Below are 18,945 nucleotides of genomic sequence, written 5' to 3'. Positions count from 1 at the left end.
GGCCCTGGGCTATGCATAAATCTACTGACCTCTGAGACTGCAAACTGAATATCCGGCCTACTGTTGCATACATAAATGAGGTAGCCAACAGCAGTTTGGTAAAGAGTGACATCAGAAGGATCGCCAGCATCATGTAGACTCAACTTCAAACCTGTTTACATGGGAGTGGCAATAGGTTTGCAATCATCAAGTCCAAACTTACATAGCAATGTCTCTATGTAACTTTTCTGACACAAGGCAATACCACCATCACACTGCTTAAACTATATACCCAAGTAATGATGCAACAGCCACAAATCTTTCATCTTGAAAGTACCATTCAAATCAGCCTTAAACTCAACAATATGTCTCTCATTTGGTCCAGTGATCAGCAAATCATCGAGATAAAGAACCACAATGAGAAGTACATCACCCTCACACTTTACATATAATGTGCTTTCTGTTGGACTGTTACGAAAGCCTCGTTTGACCAAATGAGTGTCAGCTTTCTCATACCAAGCACGAGGAGATTGCTTCAACCCATACAAATCCTTCTTACATCTGCACACTTTGTCCTCTTGTACTTTTATGACATAATCGCGAGGTTGCGTTACATGAACTTCCTCAAATATGTCACCATTCAAGAAAGCAGTAACATTGTCTGATTGATGTACATCCCAACCAAAATGAGCTGCCAATGCACATAGAGAATGCACAGTAGTCATATGACAAGTGGGAGCAAGGGTCTCTTCATAGTCTATGCCTTTTTGTTGTGCATAACCCTTTCCAACAAGTCAATCCTTATGGTGATCAATCTCACCATCCGGCTTGCGTTTCAACTTGTAAACCCACTTTGTACCAATGGCCTTTTTGCCAGGAGGCAAATCACATAAAGTCCATGTGTCATTTTCTATAAGTGCATCATATTCTGATTGCATGGCAGCCATCCAATTATTTGAATTATGTGCTTCTTCAAAAGATAGAGGTTCCTCAACATCATGTAAGCTAGACACAGCCAAAGCATAACAATCTGATGCATAAGATGCATGGCAAGAGCCTGAACGAGTACAACTAGACAAGGGTGCATCCAATTTACTGTCACGCAAAGTGTGCATCAGCCATTTTGGCATACCTCTAGCCTGCTCATTTTCAACCCTTTCCTCATCAAGTACATAATGTACATCTGCATCAGTAATAGGCTGATCTGTAACATTTTCAAAAACCCCCATAGGCTGTACATTTGCCTCATTGGAAATTACATTTGTATTTCCACCACTGAAAAGAGGCAACAAAGTGTCATAAATGCCTATGAGCTTAAATTATTGTCTCTAGTACATGATAGCAAGGGCTGAACAGAATCTTCCACACACTACATCGCGTGAAACCAGAATACATTTTGTTTGTGGCACCAAAGCATATGCCAAACAACCAAAAACACGCATATGCTCAATAGAAGGCTTTCTGTCATGCCATGCTTCATATGGAGTAATAGACTACAAAGCTTTCGTAGGACACCTGTTTAGTACATAAGTGGCACACATGATGGCCTCAAGCCAAAAAGAATGCGGCAAAGCTTGACTTTTGACCATACATCGTGCCATTTTCGTGAGTGACCTGTTTTTCCTCTCAGCAACACCATTTTGCTGAGGTGTATAAGGCATTGTACATTGGTGTTTTATCCCATGACTAGCCAGAAATGCATTGAATTCATGAGAGATATACTCCCCCCCCCCCCCCTTGATCGGAATGGTGGGTGCCCATAGTACATTTCGCGACATTTTCAACCATAGCCAAAAATTGTTTGGAGCACATAAAAACTTCGGACTTCGCTTTAAGCAAAAATACCCATGCATACTTGGAGTAATCATCAATGAAAATCATGAAGTAAAGGTAGTTGCCCAAGGATGGAGTTTGCATGAGCCCACAAACATCACTATGCACAAGCTGCAACTTGCATGTGGCCCAAACCGAACCATCCTTTGGAAACTTAGAAGGCTGCATCTTACCCAAAATACAACCTTCACAAACATGTTTGACAGGTGCTTCAAGAGGCATCAAAGAAGCAACCATATCAGATTTCTGCAAACGCAGCAAACTGGCAAAATTCAGATGACCAAAACATGCATGCCAAAGTTTTGCATCTGAAATAGCCCTTGAAACTGCAACTGCATTTGCAAAATTTTGTCCACACTTGGCATACAAAGTGAGCTTATACAACCCACGGCACAAAAGCCCAGATGCAATGATTTCATCACCAAAACTGAGATCATGAATTGTACATCTGTCATTCACAAATTTGACTACAATTCCAAGTCTAGCAAGTGCAAATACAGACAAAAGATTCTTCTTGATCCCAAGTACATAAAGTGTATCAACAAGTGTGAAAGAACTACCATTTGCAACAGTAAGCACAATCTTTCCAGCTCTTTGAACCGGATAAGAGGCATTGTTGGCATAAGTGACTGAATTCCCATGAGGGACAGACTCGAGAGAGGTGAACAATTCACGATGTGAGGTAATGTGCTTTGTAGCACCACTGTCAAAATACCACCTGCAGCAACTGAAAAGCATGCAACATGGACATCAGATTGTAAGTGCACTCTATGCAAAAAGCTCATCCTGCATCAACATCAGCATTAGAGTCTCCTTTTATAGAAGACTCAACAATGGCTTCATTTGTAGTGGAACCAGCATTTGCAGTGGAACCATCCTCTTTCTTCTTAGCCTCTTTGACCTTCAACTTAGGACACTGCTTGATCAAGTGATCATTAGATTTACAATAATGGAAACACATCTTCTTTTTTCCCTTATCACTAGAATTGCCAGACGAAGTGCTACTAGCAGAAGCATTAGGAACAAAAGTTTTTCCACTCGCAGCACAACCATAAGAAGTGGTTGCATTGTTGTACCACCCTTTCTTTGATAAGCTATAAAAACATGTTCAACTGCACGTTGTCTAGTCCTGTTTTTTCTAGAAAGTAAATCTTGCAATAGCAATGTGCATAATGCATCAAACTTGACAACTTCAAGATTTGCTTGGGTCATCAATCTTCAAGTACTAGCAAAAGTCTGGTAGGAATCTGGTAAGGCATCAAGAACAGTCTGGACAAGGGAACTGTCTGAAATGACTTCACCTGCAGAAATAAGTTTCTCATTGATATCCTTGACATTAAGGGCGATCTTTTTGAAATGGGGCCTCTAAACCCAAACCAATGGGCCTACCCTCACAAAATGTTCGTAAAGAGGTACGCACACTACTTGGGGCACCACCTTCTTTTGGGAGTGGAGAAGGAAACCAATCAAAATAACACTTGCACTCACCCACTCAAGCAACACACTTTGAAAACCCCCTTACTCTATATACACTTTGGACACTTGAACACCATCAACGATTATGCAACCCAATGCCGTGCATCAAAATGAAATATGCAATTTGTGGAATAGCATTCACCTTCTCCCCATAAGAATACCCATAATACATCCAAACTCTTCCTCTCTCAAGCACTCATCAAAAAATCATGCGCACAAGACTTGCCTCTCAAACACACAAGAGAATCACTTACATCAAACTAACACACTTTGCATAGATAGCTCATCTCCATCTATGCAATGCCGTGACACAAATAAAATCACCATGAGAGGTAGCCACATGCATATGTAATGAAGCAAAAGAGAGTTGGAGTGAGAAATTTCTTTAGACCAATTAAATAAGTGTGGAAAAACAAACCAATGGTAAATTGAGAATAGAACACTTACTTGATTTCTCGCACACCTTTTAAGGGGAGGACAGACGCTGGCTAACCATCACGAATTGCGACACTTGAAAGTTTTGAATATGATTTCATGATCATTGACATAACCATGAGAGAGATCATGATGTATTTACAAGTTATTGAGGTGCTACAAATGATTTATTGGGTTGATGGAGTAAGAGATTGTAGAATGGAAAGAGTGGCGGAGAATAGAGTTGCACTTCCTCCAAAGAGGAGGGTTAGGAGGGAGGATGTGAAAGAGGGAGAGTTGGGGTTTTCTCTACTATTGATCAAGAAACAACATGAAGTTGAAAATATAGGTGTGTGTCCTTGAGTCTCTCGAAGGGGGGCTATTTATAGTTGTGTAGGAGTGGGATTATGCTACACTTAATTAGAGTAAGTGATTAGACCTAATTAAGTGTCCTTTGAAAACTCATTGAATATTGGACATATAAGGGACTATTTATTCACCAAAAATATCATTTTAGACCGTGAAGGCTCCATAGGGGTGCATAATGTAGGTGGGCCCCACCATGAGGCCCTACGGGTGGCTCCTGCTGGGTATCTCAACTTGTCTGTCTTGGCATTTAGAAAACATCTTTAGGTTGGTCCCATCACATGCAAGTGACCTTGAACACTCATTTCTCTTCTAGAAGATGAGTAGGGAAAAAATAAGATCTCACCCTCTTGATTTACTTGATTTATAGTTCCCTTTTGCTGCGAATCTGACAGATTGACACTATTTTGACCATAACTTTTTACCTGTAGCTCGGAATGACATGCTTCAAAAGGCAAAATTGACCTTCTCAACATGTTTGATATGAATTTGGACTATTCTTCACGCCCATGCACCAAGGAATTCCGTTTGGAAGGTCCACACTAGGCTAGGGAACCTTTTGCTTCCAAGTCTTCTTGTATGGGCCCTTTGCTTGTATGCATCCAAGGGGAATCATGCTTTTTCAAAAGGCTATGATGCTTAAACAAATAGAGGAGGGACCAATATTATTTGCTTGTGAAAAGAATATACAATTGGAGTCTTTTTTAAAGGAGAGAAACTATATGTATATTCTTAAGAGATATTGGGCCACCTATGTAGGGGGCATAGAAGACTTGTAGAGAGGGACCATAATCTTTGGTAAAGACAAGTGGAGAGTTGATTTCAATGGGAATTTATCTATATGGGGTGGAAGATGGATATATTATTTTTCTACTACTAATTCACAAGAGGTAAGAAATTTTGGGGGTATATAGTTGGTTATTGTATGCTTATTCTATTTACAAAGCAAAAAAGAAAAGGGTGGTAATATAAATATATGAATAAGGTGACATTTTTGGGAAGAGTATAATGTATGTGTCGCCACAAAGGTTAAACGAAGAGGGGGAATTTACTCTAGATAACTTAATAGCGTAGAAAAATATATACACATATGAGGAAGAGGACGTTGAGTAGGCTGACAAATGTTGCAAAAAGATGATTACCATTTTATGCCACTCATATTAGCCCTCCCCCAAGCCTAGAGATATTCATATCTTTAGGAGGACGGTGTTGTTTCTTTTTCTTCTTTTTTTTTTCTCTTTTTTTTGTCATTTTTCCTTTTCCACCTTTTTTTTTTCAATAGGAGTGTCATGCACTCTTTTACTCCATTAGACCTGCTTTTCATTACCTCAATCCCATAAATCGGAGATGGGAGGGTTGCCTTGGGTATGTTCAGATTCCAAGGCTGGTTCTTCTTTGCACATCAAAGCTTTAAAAATAGGTGGAGCATTTGCCAAGCCCAAGGGAGCCATGTCAATTTGGAGCTTAGACGATGTAGGTAGATGACTGCCTATCAACGGATTGATACGTTGAAAGTAGGGCTTTAATCTCCATCCATTGACTCTGGTCTTGTGGAGTTTTCCTGATAAATCTGTTAATCTGTAATTACCATTCCCAAACTTTGTTTTTATCATGAAAGGTCCCTCCCATCTTTGCAAAAACTTTTTGTCGAGTCGAGTATCAAGTCGGTTATCATAGCGAAGAACCAACATACCTTCCTTCAATCCTTTCCCCTTGAGCTTCTTGTTGATTTTATCCCTTTGGCTTGTCGCTTTGGTGATGTAGTGATCAATGGACTCTTCTCTATCTAGCTCAAGTCGTTGGAGATCTAAGATCCTTTCATGTAGAACCTCTTTTGGTTTTTTTGCCACTCTTGCAAGAACGCGTAAGCTTGAGAGCTCTACCTCAATGGGGAGAAGTGCCTCCTGTCCATAAACTAGATGAAAACGGGTGAATTGGGTAGATACCTTGAAAGATGTCCTATACGCCCAAAGAGCATCCGTCAAATGGCGATCCCAATCATTAGGCCAGTCCACAACCTGCTTAGAAATGATCTTACATATCATTCCATTCACTTTTTCCACCAATCCATTGCATTGAGGATAGTAGGGTGTGGAATGCAGGTGTTTCACTTTTAACCTCCTCAAGAGATCATTCAGAAGGTCAGCCCTAAAACCCGGGCCTCGATCTGATAAGATTTCTAGGGGTGTTCCAAAACTACTACAAATATGATCAAAAATAAACTTTGATACCTCTTCAGCTGTGATTCGGGTTGTGCTTGTTGCTTCCGCCCATCGTGTCATGTAGTCAACACCCATGATGATGAAAACCTTCCCTGTAGAAGTACGAGGTAGGGGACCTATTGCATCCACACCCCACTTTTCAAAAGGGCCATAAGATATTATTGGGACTCGAGGCTCATATGTTAGTCGTCTATCCCCAGCAATTTGGCATGGCTTACATGCCTTACACCAATATTGGACATCACGATGTAAGCTCGGCCAAATAAACCCTGCTTGTAAAATCTTCCTACTTGTAATATCTTGAGAAAAGTGACCACCACAGACATCATCATGACATGAAAGAAGAATTTTCTCTATCTCTTGTACACCTGGTACTCTCCTCAAGACCAAATCTTTCCCTTTGTGATATAAATCATCCCCGATCAACTGGTAAGGTGTGGCCTTCTTAACTAGTCTATGTCTTTGCACCTTGTCTAAGTGTTTGGGACACTCACCTGCTTGTAGAAAGAAGATAATGTCTTTTAGCTCCTCTTGACCTTGATATTTGGGTTCATATAGTTTCACACCTCCTACCGCCATTTGAAGCTTTTCATTTGCGAGTAAGTCTGCTTCCTTGTTATGAGTTCTCACAATGTGTTGTACCTGTGTTGCTTTAAAACCCTTCATCAAAGCTCTTACACTACTAAGACACTCAAACAATGTACGATTCTTGCACCTCCAAGTCCCTTGGATTTTCCTAACCACTAGCAAAGAATCACCTTTTATAATAAGTCTTTGTATGCCTAATTCTTTTCATTCTTCTAACCCAAGGGTTAGAGCAGCATACTCAGCCTCATTGTTAGAGTGAACACTGGGTAGAGTGATACCTTTTCTAACCATTACCTCCTTTTGTGGGTTCAAAATGATGATTCCCCCTGCTGCTTTGTCTTGTTGGCGTTGATAAGCTCCGTCAAAGCATAAAGTATGGGCATTATCAATCTCCTTCACTTTGAACTATTTTGAGCCTTCCTCTCTTTGTAGTCGTGATCCTTCCCTTTCTCTCACTTTGTAGGTGAGAATATCTGCAAGTCCTGCTCTTGTGCTATCTTCTACAATGAAAGTGTATTCAAATTCTTGGAGTTCAACCACCCACTTTGCTATTCTAGATGAGAGGCTCATGTGTTGTACTACATATGGTAGATTGTGCTCTAAGGTGAGAAAAACAAATGGCACAGGGAGAAGATACGATCGAAACTTCCTTACCGCAAACAAGATTGCAAAGACCACTTTCTCCATTTCAGTGTATCCCTTCTCGGCCGGAGTCATCACCTTGCTTGCAAAATAGATCGGCCTCATGTATGATGTTTTAGGATCTTTTTGCATCAAAACAACACCAATTGCTTCGAAACCTACACTTGGAGTGACATAGTAGGTCTCCTTTGGATCTGGTGGCATTAGGATTCGGAGAGAGCTAAGAATGCCCTTCACTTCCTCAAAACATTTTGCATGTTCCCTCCCCCATTCAAATGTAGATTGGCTTGCCAACCTATGCAAAGGGGCGATGGCTTCTGCTAGGAGATGGATGAAGCGAGACATGTACCTCACTTTGTGGTTGAAGTTCATTAGCTCCTTAGTTGTTGTTGGTGGAGATAATGACAAAAGGGCCTCTACTTTAGAGGGATCCACTTGAATTCCTTGTGAAGAAACCACATGGCCTAGCAAAACCACCTGAGATTCACCGATATGACACTTCTCTGGGTTGAGTTGTCCCCCAAATTGATGGAGCCTCTTAAGCCCCTTTTCAACCTTTTGGCAGTGAAGTGATCTACAACTATAAATACAGAAATCATCCATAAAGACTCTTATAGATTTTTCAAAGAATGGCTGAAATACAAATATTGTGAATCTCATGAAGGTGCTAGGAGCATTTGTGAGCCCAAAAGGCATTACTCTAAATGCAAAACATCCCCAAGGTGTGATGAAGATGGTTTTTGGTTGGTCCTCTTCTGCTATTCTAATTTGAAAATATCCTGAATACCCATCACACACAGTGTAGCATTCGTGACCTGCTATTTCATTCAAAATTTCATCTTGGAAAGGGAGAGGGAAGTGGTCCCTCTTTGCCACAGCGTTGAGGGGTTTGTAATCCACGCAGACCCTCCACTTACCATTCTTCTTGGGAGTGACTACAATAGGTGATACCCATTCGGAGTTGGATACTGGATAGATGAAGCCAACCTTCAAGAGTCGATTCACTTCTTGTAGGAGAGCCTTTTGTTGCACAGATCCTAGTCGCCTTAACTTTTGAGCCATGGGTTTGGTCCCTGGTGTCAATTCAATTCGATGCTCTATTACATCTACACCTCTTATTTGTGAGTAGTCAGTGATAAACAAATTGGGATACCTCCTTAACATATTGATGTAGGACCTCTTCTCCTCACAAGTAAGATATTTTGCAAGCATCTTCTCAAATCCTTCTTCAAGGTGGTGGCATCTTTCATCCCCTCGTGTGTGATTGTCTGTTGGCTTTTCTTCTATAGGAACATCTTGAGTGTTGGCGTTGAATACAATTCCCATTACCTCCAAAGAAGACTCCTCTTCACTGGTTGATGCACTGGTTGATGCTTCCTCATCACTTGAGTAAGGACTCTCCTCCTCGCTCTCTTCATCTGTCGTGGTTTCATAGTTGATATCTAGTTGCTTTCCTTCTCGCCAATCATACACCACCGGTTGACCCTTCTTAAGAATCTAATGACCACTTCCCCATTTTTGATCTGCATTCACAGCAATGAGCCAAGGCCTCCCTAGGATGATGGGATAGCCCTTCCCCTTAGCTAGCATGACATACATATCCACTCGTGCATCTATGTTACATACAGAGACTTTTACATTTTCAATGATCTCCAAACACTTCACGCTTGAGTTGTTGGCTAGCCTAGCTTGACAATTAGAGGACTTTGTAATTTCAAGCCCTAACTTGTTCATTGATTTTTCCGTGATCACACACATTTGAGCTCCACCATCAACATATACATTAGACACCTTTTTACCCCTTATGTAAGCATCCACAATGGGTTCCACATCTTTTTGTAGCTTTGAGGCCACAACCTTAATGGAAAGATTTTCTTTCTTTTTTGGAATTCTTGTACTTACCAACTTTGGCCATTGCCTTCTTACTTTGGCTGATAGGTGTAGAAGTTGAGGCCATGAAATGTTTGGCTTTTGGGTTTGTAAATCCTCCAGGATGTTGTAGGGCTCTAGCTCCTTTCCAAATGGGAAGTCGTTGATACCAATTTCCCTTCGCCTTGGTCTTTTCTTCCTGGTACTTTCAGCTTCTTCCATCTTTGACTTCTTCTTCTTGTCCCTTCTGGCTGAATTTGTTCCTTCACTTCTCATGTCTTCACTTTCTTCCTCCTCATGTGGGACGGGAGGTATATTTGCTGGTGGTGGTGGTCGACGAAGGATTTGTGGGCCTTGAGCTAGTTCTTGCTGCACAGTGAGAGGAGGCGGTCTGGGGGGATATATTTCTCCCGGAAGTCGCCTTGGATGTGGACAATTGTACATGCCATGGCCCATTTCATTGCAATTCCAACATCGCAACTCTTGAGCTTGTCTTCGTTGATTGTGATTCCCTTCTCTTGGTTGTCGTTGTTGAGGTAGGCCTTGTACTAGATTCAGAGTGAGGTTCTCAAGCTGTTGAGTTAGCCTTTGTAAAACCTCTTGTTGAGAGTTATCTCCTATTTGTGAAGATTGTGCAAGAGAGGCCCTAATTGGTGCTTCCATGGTTTGTGAAGACTCCCTCTCACTCACTTCATTCAAACCCCTTGCTCTATGTGCTTGGAAGTGTAGTTTTCTAAACTTGATGATGGCTACCTCACGTGCTTCTTCGAAGGTGGATGGGAATTTTAGCTCTACTTTAGCCTTTAAAAGTGGATACAAGCCAACCATGAATCTCTCTTTTTTTAGAAAGTTAGGTGCACCACCATGATTTTCTAATGTAGCCTCCCACCTACCCCATAGATTGACAAAGGTTGCTTCATAAGAGGGATAGTCTTCAAGTGATACCTGCTTATGTCCAATAAGATATTTCCATAGTCCTTCAGAAGTATCACCTTGCCCGAACTTGGAGAGGAAGCTTTCTTGCAGTCTCTCCCAATTGGACTTGATTTGGGGTTGCAAGGTCTCATACCATGCTTTAGCTTCTGCTTTTAGAACCAACGGGAAGGCTCGTAGCTTTACTTCCTCTTCATCTCTCCCGGATATGAGATGTGCCATCTCCAAGTTGTCAAGAAACTCTTGCGCATCTTCCCCACTTCTTGCATAGAACGTGGGAAAAGAACTTGACATTTTGTTTAGACTTTTTGAAATTTTTTTTTTAAAAAGAAACTTTTCTCTTACGGGCCGCACAAGATTATTGACACTATAAATCTGATTACATTAAAATGAAAATGTACACATCCATTGTTAATTTGTACTTTATCATAGGTAGAATAAATGGATTAATTGAAGCATTGATTTCATTGAGGCGAGTGGATCCAAATATCCTCCTTATGATAGATTGAAACCTAAACTTAGTTGCAATGATTATATGAATGGATTGCCGAGCAATAGGCCTAAAAGGTTCATTGTTTTGATCGTGATTCATGTGCTACTCCTCGTTGTTGGTTTGAAGACCTCGTTCCTTCATATGGCCCTTGAGAACCCCTTCACCACTCCTTGTTCCTGCCTTTAAAGCAAAATGAAAATGTGAACATCAAAAGAAGTTTCATAATTGATGATTGGAAGTATAATTGGATTGGGTGATGCCAGTATTTCTCTAAGTCTTTCTGCACCAAAGATTAAAACAATGCGTTGCTGGAAAAAGACTTTTCTATCTATGTGAACATTTACTCTAATGTGTTGTGAAAAATGAAATGGATAGATGGGAAATCACTAAAAAATTTGAAGGTAACTTGGAAATATGTTCCTCAGTGGGGGCACCACTTTATGAGGGCAAGATTTTTGAAATGGGGCCTCTAAACCCAAACCAATGGGCCTACCCTCACAAAATGTTCGTAAAGAGGTACGCACACTACTTGGGGCACCACCTTCTTTTGGGAGTGGAGAAGGAAACCAATCAAAATAACACTTGCACTCACCCACTCAAGCAACACACTTTGAAAACCCCCTTACTCTATATACACTTTGGACACTTGAACACCATCAACGATTATGCAACCCAATGCCGTGCATCAAAATGAAATATGCAATTTGTGGAATAGCATTCACCTTCTCCCCATAAGAATACCCATAATACATCCAAACTCTTCCTCTCTCAAGCACTCATCAAAAAATCATGCGCACAAGACTTGCCTCTCAAACACACAAGAGAATCACTTACATCAAACTAACACACTTTGCATAGAGAGCTCATCTCCATCTATGCAATGCCGTGACACAAATAAAATCACCATGAGAGGTAGCCACATGCATATGTAATGAAGCAAAAGAGAGTTGGAGTGAGAAATTTCTTTAGACCAATTGAATAAGTGTGGAGAAACAAACCAATGGTAAATTGAGAATAGAACACTTACTTGATTTCTCGCACACCTTTTAAGGGGAGGACAGACGCAGGCTAACCATCACGAATTGCGACACTTGAAAGTTTTGAAGATGATTTCATGATCATTGACATAACCATGAGAGAGATCATGATGTATTTACAAGTTATTGAGGTGCTACAAATGATTTATTGGGTTGATGGAGTAAGAGATTGTAGAATGGAAAGAGTGGCGGAGAATAGAGTTGCACGTCCTCCAAAGAGGAGGGTTAGGAGGGAGGATGTGAAAGAGGGAGAGTTGGGGTTTTCTCTACTATTGATCAAGAAACAACATGAAGTTGAAAATATAGGTGTGTGTCCTTGAGTCTCTCCAAGGGGGGATATTTATAGTTGTGTAGGAGTGGGATTATGCTACACTTAATTAGAGTAAGTGATTAGACCTAATTAAGTGTCCTTTGAACACTCATTGAATATTGGACGTAAAAGGGACTATTTATTCACCAAAAATATTATTTTAGACCGTGAAGGCTCCATAGGGGTGCATAATGTAGGTGGGCCCCACCATGAGGCCCTACGGGTGGCTCCTGCGAGGTATCTCAACTTGTCTGTCTTGGCATTTAGAAAGCATCTTTAGGTTGGTCCCATCTTATGCAAGTGACCTTGAACACTCATTGCTCTTCTAGAAGATGAGTAGGGGAAAAATAAGATCTCACCCTCTTGATTTACTTGATTTACAGTTCCCTTTTGCTGCGAATCTGACAGATTTACACTATTTTGACCATAACTTTTTACCTGTAGCTCGGAACGACATGCTTCAAAAGGAAAAATTGACCTTCTCAACATGTTTGATATGAATTTGGACTATTCTTCACGCCCATGCACCAAGGAATTCCGTTTGGAAGGTCCACACTAGGCTAGGGAACCTTTTGCTTCCGAGTCTTCTTGTATGGGCCCTTTGCTTGTATGCATCCAAGGGGAATCATGCTTTTTCAAAAGGCTATGATGCTTAAACAAATAGAAGAGGGACCAATATTATTTGCTTGTGAAAAGAATATACAATTGGAGTCTTTTTGAAAGGAGAGAAACTATATGTATATTCTTAAGAGATATTGGGCCACCTATGTAGGGGGCATAGAAGACTTGTAGAGAGGGACCATAATCTTTGGTAAAGACAAGTGGAGAGTTGATTTCCATGGGAATTTATCTATAGGGGGTGGAAGATGGATATATTATTTTTCTACTACTAATTCACAAGAGGTAAGAAAGTCTGGGGGTATATAGTTGGTTATTGTATGCTTATTCTATTTACAAAGCAAAAAAGAAAAGGGTGGTAATATAAATATATGACTAAGGTGACATTTTTGGGAAGAGTATAACGTATGTTTCGCCACAAAGGTTAAATGAAGAGGGGGAATTTACTCTAGATAACTTAATAGCGTAGAAACATATATACACATATGAGGAAGAGGACGTTGAGTAGGTTGACAAATGTTGCAAAAAGATGGTTACCATTTTATGCCACTCAACACCAGCAAGGAAATTGTCCATATCATCTTCCTCATGCATAATCTTCGACTCCAGCTCTTTACGCAGCAAAGCAATTTTAGCCTCATTGCGACTTGCATAAAGACCAATCAATATATCCCAAGCCAGTTTTGCATATTTTGCTAAACGGATGTGAGGAACAATGGTGCACTTCACAGACAACGCAGTGAATGCATGAGCTTGCGTATCCTTTACATCCCAACGAGCTTGTTTTGTCGTAGGCAAAACAACTCTAATAGTAGAAATCCTAGCAGCAAAACCTCCAACATCCTCAACATCGCCTACATCCTCAGAACCAGGACGTACATCAATGCCATGCACAATATTCCAAACTCCCTTTGACACAAGAACGTATTGCATCATATAACCCCACATAGGGTAATTGTCCCCATCCAACCTGTCCTCAGTAGCAAACATCTTGAAGCCATCTGTGTTGTTGTCAGCCACGGTAAATGTTGCACCTAATGTGAAAACTATCCAAAAATAGGAGAAACAGAGTGGGAACAACACGTTCTATATAGCACAAACCGTAGAAGAATATAAGGCACCTGTTATGCAAAAAATGATACTGATAGAAATTCTGCACAAAATGACAAAATTGCTTGTGCAGACCTGTCTGTAGTGGAAACGGAGGCCGAAATGAGCCCAATTCAAAAATCTGAGCAGATCGAGCTCTACGAGCACGCACTAAATATCTATCAACCTGCAAATGCTCACCAAACCTCATAGTAATAATCGGAGAAAGTGAGCAGGCGTGTGCTGGAGCAATTGACGACTAAGCTCGGGAGGACGTAACCTACTGTGATACCAATTGTTGGAATTAGGGTTGCAGAGAAATGCACAGAGCTTGGAGAAGATGAAGGAATCTCAAGACACACAATAGAGAATGTGTTACTTAGTGTGCAAATGGAAAGATAGATAGCCCTAGAGTGATGGGCGTATATACAATGCTCGGGGGGAAAAACCTCCTAAAGAGGGAAAAAATACCCCGGCGGTCCTAGTGTGTTCACACACATCATTACCACATCTATATGGTAACAAAAAAAATCATAAAAGTGCTAATTTTGGCCAAAAAATAGGATTAGGCAATTCTTGTAAGTTGGTCATAACTTTCAATTTTAACACTTAGTTTCTCTCGAGAAGCATCAAAACATGTTGAGCACCATGAAGGATTATCCTCTAGAAATCTAAACCTCACAAACATGAAGTTTAGAGTGGTATAGTTGCAAAAATTTGAGAAAAAACCAAAAACAAGACCCGTTTTTTACACAGTTTAGGTTCAAAAATATTGTGCAAGAGTAAGGTTAATGGTGAGATCAATATTCCAAAAAAAAAATTCAAGTTGTAGACCTTGGAGGAGATAAAGATCCTTTTGATAATCATATGGAAGACCTGCAATTTTGGATTCAATTCGTTGTCGATTGATTTGGGTAGCCATTTTCTTATTGTTGATGTAGAAGGAATGTATACAAGAAGTTTATGATGAGGGTGTCTAGATTAGGATCTTAAAACCTCGATGACCAAAGGGGAAAAGAAAAGCCGGTGGGAAAAAATGTCTTTGGTATACGCTCTTATTGGAGTTGAGCATTTGGACTTGAAGTATCTGTCATGCAAGGTGAGTGCTTGGGAGAAACAAAGGAAGAGTGCCTAATGAAAGTTCCAATTATGGGACACTCTATATGCTTATGAGAAATTTGTCGAACAAAAGCATGAAGTATAAGAGATGGAGTTGATGGGTACTTCAAGGAATAAATGTAGCACATGTGACATCAAAGGATGTCTCAATAGATTCCATGTGTCCAAAAAGGGTTTTCGATGTAGAAGCTTGTCCACTCATACCTCATTGTGTTGAGTGCGTGAGTATCTTTTGGACTTCCTCCTTCACTTAACACTATGCTACAATGACTCTTATGCTCACCTATACTAGCATGAGCGACACAGCATAATTATGCTCAACTCATCCAGTTTGAAAAGTATCTGGAATAACTAAGATGCTTAGACCACAGATAATATTACATGATGGTTTGGGACTAACGGCTTGCTCATTTAGTGGCTTAGCTGCCCGCAACTCTGACTTTTATGCCATGTATGTTTAATGGCAACTTGGACTTACCGATTCAAGGCGAGAAACCCAATTCCATAAGTTTTGGAAATTTAGGCCTCTTCCATTGTGTTGGTCTTTGGATGCCACCATTTTGTCAATTAGGCTAGCATACTCTGGCTCCTCTTGACTTGCTTGTCATATGTTCCCCCTGCTTTGTGGAATAAGTCCTTCACCTCTTGTAGAGACTGATGTAGTTTGTGCTTTATCTCCCATGAGAAGCAATTGAATCTGTGTGTGGATTCTTTGTGATTGATTTTCCACTATCGATTTTGAAACCCATCTTGTCTTTGGTCCTTGTGTGACCGTCTTTTGCATTTGATTCTTTTTCTCGATGACTTGATGGACACTAGGATTCAATATCCATAACTAATTATTCCATTGTAGAAGCCTTGATTCTCTAGTTGATGAAAAGGTATCCATCTATATATTAGAGCAGTCTTGGTTGAAATTTGCTTCTGTTGGCTTTTGGTTGTCATTGCTTGCCTTTGGATACAAGTTTGTGCTGTATGATTTCTCTTGGTTGTTCTAGATTGAGCTACAATTTTTGGTAACCATATTTGAGTGTTACCTTCATAAAATACTTGTGCTTTGAGTAGCTTTACTGGAATCATCCACTACTTCACCTGTTTGTGTTGGGTAGCTTTGCCGAGGTCTGACTTTGGTACCCAAACTTGTTGCATTGTTTGCTTCTTTGATCTTTTCCTTTGCCTTTTGTGGTAGTTCTTTCTCTTGGTTGAGTTGTTTGTCTTTTGTTGATAGAACGTCTTGTTCTTTTAAAACTCGGTGATTGAGGTGGGTAGGTCCAAGTTGTTACTTTGGGCTTTTTGGCCCAAACATTAGCGTCTCCTTGGAAGTATCCCTGAGCAGTGATTGACTCATTTGATGCTACCCATCCTGTCCCTTTTTGTTGTTGAGGTTCAACTTGTGCTTCATGTATCCAAACTGGGTCTTCAACTTGGATATGCTCTTTGGATACAAGCACTCAATTGACATTATTCGGTTTCTTCTATATGTTTTTTTGTGATGGAAACTTTGGTTGATAGAATTTTTGCTTTGGTTTCCATTGCATTGTTGATGGTGTGGCTCTTAATGTAGAGGCTTCATTGGAAGTTTGATGTAGGCTCGTTGAAGGTAAAGTTTTCTTGCGAGGTTGATACATTTTAGTGTTTACCTTTGCTTTACCTTTTTCCGTGATGTTTGGTTGCTCCTTCTTTGCATTGACTTGAGGTGCTTTTGGGATTTTTGATGGTGTTGTTGCTGAAGATTTTCCTTGTGGTTAAAAGAAGATGTTCCTCCAGCTTTCTGTCAGGATCAGACTCTCTTTGATATGATGGGATTAAATTATGTAGAAAGTATCCTTGTACTCCCCAGTACTCAACTTGAGTACGGATTCTGCCATGCCAAAGCTAGGAATCGGTGTTTTTGAACCTGTATACACTATCTCCTCTAGCTCGATGATTGGCGGCTTCCCATCATTATCCATGTACCATAATACATTATATTCTTTGTCGCATATGGATCTATCACAGCTGAATATGTGATTTTGATTCATGTTTCTCCACATATGTTGAATTTGATTATAGTAGAAGACAGTTGATCTTCTCTCGTATCCTTGTTCTTCTCTTGATCTTGCATTTGTTGAACATTTGACGTTGAAGCTGGAAACTTTGCTCCTTCATCTGCTTTCATTTTCACTTTTTCTTAGAGGTGGCTTCTTTGAAACAACTTTTGTCGATTCTTCAGGTATGTCAATGATGACATCTTCTCGTGGTTGCTCTACTTCCTTCGTTTTCATTTTTGCCTCATGCTCTAAGTCGTAGCCATCTGTCTCACCATTTTTGCTTTCACACTCACAAACTTTGTTAGCTTTCTTCAACACCTTTATCGTAAATAAGGGAGTTATATCATAACCATCTTCATCACAAAATTTAGTCAGGGTCACCTCATTCACACACACATCAAGAGTGGCAAGAATTTATTGTGATCCAGATGGTTCAAACATTTCTTCAAGAAAAGGTTCTGGAATATAGTATGTGTCCTCCACAGGTCGATCGAGAATACAATCCTCCTTCCTCAAACTTACACTCTCAAGAGCTCTGTACATCCAAATATGCACTTTGCTTTTGAAATCAGTTGTGGAGTTTAACTCTTCCCCCAGGGTTCGCTCTACATCTCTATAACTATGCTCTTTGACACGAATTTTTGTAGTGACATCTTTGTTTCTTACGTAGATATAGTCATAACCCAATCTGGTACCATTTTGAGTTGACGCATGAATGGTTTGCCCAATATGATATCAAAATTGTTTCTCTCAGTGAAATTCATAATAGAGAATGTGTGTTCATATACAATTCCGCAAGAGGACTATGATTTGCTCCAAAATGTCAATAGGTCTCTCAAAGTACCCATCCGCTAGTTGAAGTTTCATTCTAGTTTTCCTTAAATCAGGTGTTCCCCATATTTTCCACATTGCTTTAGTGGCTATGGCAATTTCAGCTCCACTATCCAATATCACTACCAATTTTACGTCCTTGTACTCCACAGGCAAGGTCGTGTTTCCTTCTTCTCCTTCACAATAGTCTCCTACCTTGTTCCCCGGCACCGGCTCATGTCTAGTTTGTTTTGGGGTTTGGTTATTCATTGTTTTTGGAGAAACAATTGGTGGCGGAATTACCAACCCTATTTTCTCCAAAAACAATTCCCACCTCTTCCCAAAGATGAGGTCCTATTTTCAGTTACTCAGATAGAGTTAGCGTACAACGGATTGGGGACGTCATCAGCTCATGAAGAGTTTTTGTATCCATCCTTTTAGGATTAGCCTTCCATTGAGATGGTACTTTTTTTACTTTTGATCTAGTTTTGTGGTTTTTAATACATGAAGGTAACGTCTTCAACGACTGAGGTTTGCTATCTTTTGATACCTCCATATCTACATCTCCATACAGTGATCGGATATCATTTGGGTAGAGCTCATGTTTAAGGTGGATCTTCGTGATAGGGGCTGACTGAAGTGTTGCACTTCCATCTTTTCTGTTTCAGATATCCTTCCACAGATCCTGTGGCCATTTTTCTTCCACTTTAGGAATTGGAATCACTGTTTGTGAGACCACCCCATCTGTGGTATTGGCTACTTCCCTTGCATCTAAAGGTGCCTCAACTCTTGACTCTTCCTAGTCTCTATTTACAATACCATGGCTCTCCAATTCCTAGACTTTATCATGGATTAGCACCTCTGCTTTTGGAGCATCTCGAACATGTGGTTCCATAAGAGCTTGGGCCTTTGGATGAGCTCCTTGCACATTTGTAACCTCTCTTTTTCATACCCAGGATGAGGATACGTCAGCCATCTATCCTCTTGGGTTTGATTGGGTTTTAGCCTAGCATCATAGGCCTTCAAAATTTTGTCTAAAGGTTCAAAGACTTTGTCCACCAAGACTGAACCTCCCGAGTTAGTCTTTGACTCTTTAGATCCCTTTGCATTTTTCTTG

The sequence above is a fragment of the Adiantum capillus-veneris genome, chromosome 16 (assembly GCF_014529385.1).
Source record: "Adiantum capillus-veneris isolate H3 chromosome 16, ASM1452938v2, whole genome shotgun sequence".
Lineage (NCBI taxonomy): Eukaryota > Viridiplantae > Streptophyta > Polypodiopsida > Polypodiales > Pteridaceae > Adiantum > Adiantum capillus-veneris.
The sequence above is the reverse complement of the archived record's forward strand: the minus strand, read 5'-3'. Positions refer to the sequence as shown.